Raw genomic sequence first — 3,644 nt, 5'->3', positions numbered from 1 at the left:
AGACCGTCCAAGGGCTGAATCAGCAACACCCAAATGAGCATATCTTTGACACTCTGGCAGAGTGTCATGGATGATATGCCGGCACTTACAGATTACTTCGAAATTGCATGCTTAAAAGAGTCTAAATTATGGGCCAAGCTGATTTGATTATCTGATTACCAGATTAATGGACATTTATATTGGACGGTTGAGATGAGAAAAATCCCATGGTGCTATTTGGACAAATAAGTGTCCACAAATCAGAGGCTAGGATTGATCAACCAATCCGAATTTGGGACTGTGACTTACTACAGTGGAACACACTATTTTGTCGCTTTAGCTTGAATTAATTGTATGACACGTGTACCATTTATGAGTGCCTGCATATAACGTGTCATGGGCCGCCAGAGTATCAAATAACACCCCCACCCAAATCGCATTAGTGAGTGCCGTACGATAGATCAGTTTTACCAACCACGTGCAACAGCGGAATCGTATACATCACCTGTATTAAGCAGCTGTGTAAAACACCCAAGCTCTGTGGACCCAACTTGTTTTCATATCTAAATCCAATCCGTCCATCTGGTGAGAACCGTTATTTTGAACTTTATATGAAAAAACTCATCCGAATAAAAGCTTTGATGGGCCACACCAATGGAAACAACGTAAAACTACTCCTAAAACGTTGTATTCTTACTTCATCATGGTAAGTTAGACCTGATTAACTGGTTTGGTGAAAGATACAAATCATGGTGGCCCCAGACACAAACCTACGGTTGGCATCCCATCCCATGATTCCCCATGATGTAACCCGCCTGAATTGAGAATCTGACTGATTTTCTGCAAATCGTCCTAGAATCAACGATATAACTTGATGGACGGAGTAGATTTACATATACAAAATGGTGGGCCCACAAACTAAAACTTTTGCTTTAAAGGATTCAGGTCCACGCGCAAGTATAGAATGCCGTAAAAACGAGTGAGAAGAAGAAAAGAGATACCTCATTTTTTCTCAACTGTTCGCTAAAGCGGCCTTGCGACGCACTCCATCCAGCGTCAATAAAAAAAGCGCCATTTGCGCACCCACACGCATCTTCTTTCAGGAATTTTGTCGAGCATTGGAGCTGCATTTAACGGCATGGGGCAGTATCTGGCATGCCCACCACCAACATGACGACCGCCAAGCGCCCACACAAAAGGCGTGTGAGAGTGTCGAACGGTTGAGTGCATGTTTGAGCTGAAGCTCGTGCTTTAACTTTTGAGATTGACCAGAAATAGAATACATCCCAACGTATGGGGATCCGATCCATTGACGATTCTCGATTTGTATAATGGAAAATCAACAAATGTAGGCTTCAATTGGCTTTTTGGCTTGGAACATGGACGATCCTAGTAACCTTAGTACAATCTCTGTCTTGGAATATTTAAGCTGAGAGGTTTTCCGGGCATCTCCTAAGCGGAGCCTTGTCAAATGAACGGTTTGGATCATCTGGAAAACCAAATTCAATGGCTATTCCAGCAAACCTCACTTTTTCTTTCGTCCCCTTTTCCTATCCCTTCATTTTCTAGGTGTTCTCTGTTTGCATTTTTTAGGTGTAAGCTGTTTGTAACGAATAGAACTAGCTGTCCACCGAGTTTGTACACGCGGGCCATCTTTGGTTTGGCTGCGTACGTAACAGACCCTAATAATACTTGTAAACGCAGAAGCAACCTCAACTGGAATCAAACAATGCAAATGAAAAAAAGGATATACAAGCAATTACATAAAACGCATGAATTTACGACACTAAGCAACAAACAATCCACCGTAAACAGAAAATTACAAAAAATGGAACAATTGCCCTGGGGTTAAATGATCATTTCAGCCTCCCAAAGGGTGAAATTACCTTATTTACTATTTATTAAGTGGATTCATAATCTCATGCCCTCTAACTGTCCATATCATGCCACATTGCATATTTGCTCTCCAAATTACTACAAATTATAAGAAATTATATTCCATTCTCTATAAATAGATGCTCACCTTCTCATTTCAACACAACTTGAGAGGGAAGGAAGATTGGATGCTCAGAGATAGAGAGAGAGAGAGCTCCCATCTCTCAACACTCAGCTTCCAAGTCGTAGCAACCTCAAACTCTCCTAGGTCATACAAGAGAATTCAGCTCCAATCTCAACCATCCATTTTCGTATTCTCTTGCAACCAACCAATCTCAACCCACACATACATCTAAGCCATCTTAACTATCCAATATTAGTGGAGTAGGGTTAGGATTCAAAATCTACAGTTATCTTTTCCAGGAGTGCCCTAACTCTCCTTACCTCCTCTCACATCTTTGAGTGCATTGGCGGCAATCTAGCCGTCCACCTGCACTTTTTCTATTCATATTTTACATATTCGCCCTCTCCTACATCCCCTGCTCATAATTGAGTAACCCTTAGTTGTATGCTCCACACCTTGTTGGTTTTTTGGGACCCCAATGCACCGGAAACCAAGTTTTTTTGACCATATGTTTTATTTTCACACCAAGTTTGCTTGACCATATGTTTCATTTTCTTTGCTAGGTAACTACCAACTCCCTAAGTTCACCCTAAATTGAGACATTGCGATCTCCCTAGCTTGTAACTTGAGTGGTAATATATATTTAGTTATTTTCATTGTTGCATCATTCACACATCGCACTTTGCATTTCCTTTATCTCTTCATTGCTACTATAACTTCTAAATATACCCTGGGTTGAGATAATGAGGTCTCTTTGGTGGTGATTTGGGGAGTAGTGGCCCACTAATCGATTTCTGACCTTGTCATTAAGTAGAATAGTTCATTAATATAAGACTTTCTCAAAACCTTCAAAATTCTATAAAAAGAATCCTAAATCCTGTAAAGTAGAGACTATGTGCAAGCGCGAGTAGTTGAAGGTACCTAATCCCTTCCCTCACCGTTGCTGACATCCTTACGTAGAATCTCCAATCACAGACTTTATTTAGGAGTTAAGCTGATCATAGATTTTAGGCCTCCCCTGGCTAGTGGGAAATCTAAGTCAATTAGATATATTGTTTTGATTCCGCACCATATCCATCAAAAACCAATACCGTAACATGACACAAGATGTCGATTTTAAATGCGTCCACCTGTGAAAGCAGGATGGCGTTCACAATGTCATTATCGACACTGCTTTCTATAGTTCTGTCCACTTAAGTCTTGGATTTGCCTCATTTTCTAGGCTTATACCGTAAAATGACATTTACAAAAAGATGATCCGTGCCATAAATCACAATGAGACATGCAAAGCCCCATCCTGTTTTGAGCTCAAGACAAGTGGGTGTAGTACTTAATCCAAATCTTATTTAATGCATCTTCAAATATTGTCTACTTTTAAGTTTTATAAATAAACGCATACCTTTTAGGTATAGGGTTGAAAAAGCAATAAGTTTGACTTTGGTTAAGGGCTAATTAATAGAAAAAGCATTTGGTGGTATAAAAGATCATTTTACTTACTTTTGAGCTCATATTACCTAATGGTTAATGGAATCTACTACGATATCCTTAGTACATCCACTACATGCATCAATTTCACTAGATCATTCTAGAATGTGAGCTAAAAAATTAGGCAAATTCAAATATCAAGTGGCAATTGCTAGTTCACTTGTTTGTCAATCACGTGTAT

Source organism: Magnolia sinica, chromosome 7 (genome assembly GCF_029962835.1).
Source record: "Magnolia sinica isolate HGM2019 chromosome 7, MsV1, whole genome shotgun sequence".
Lineage (NCBI taxonomy): Eukaryota > Viridiplantae > Streptophyta > Magnoliopsida > Magnoliales > Magnoliaceae > Magnolia > Magnolia sinica.
This window is presented reverse-complemented; position numbering follows the sequence as displayed.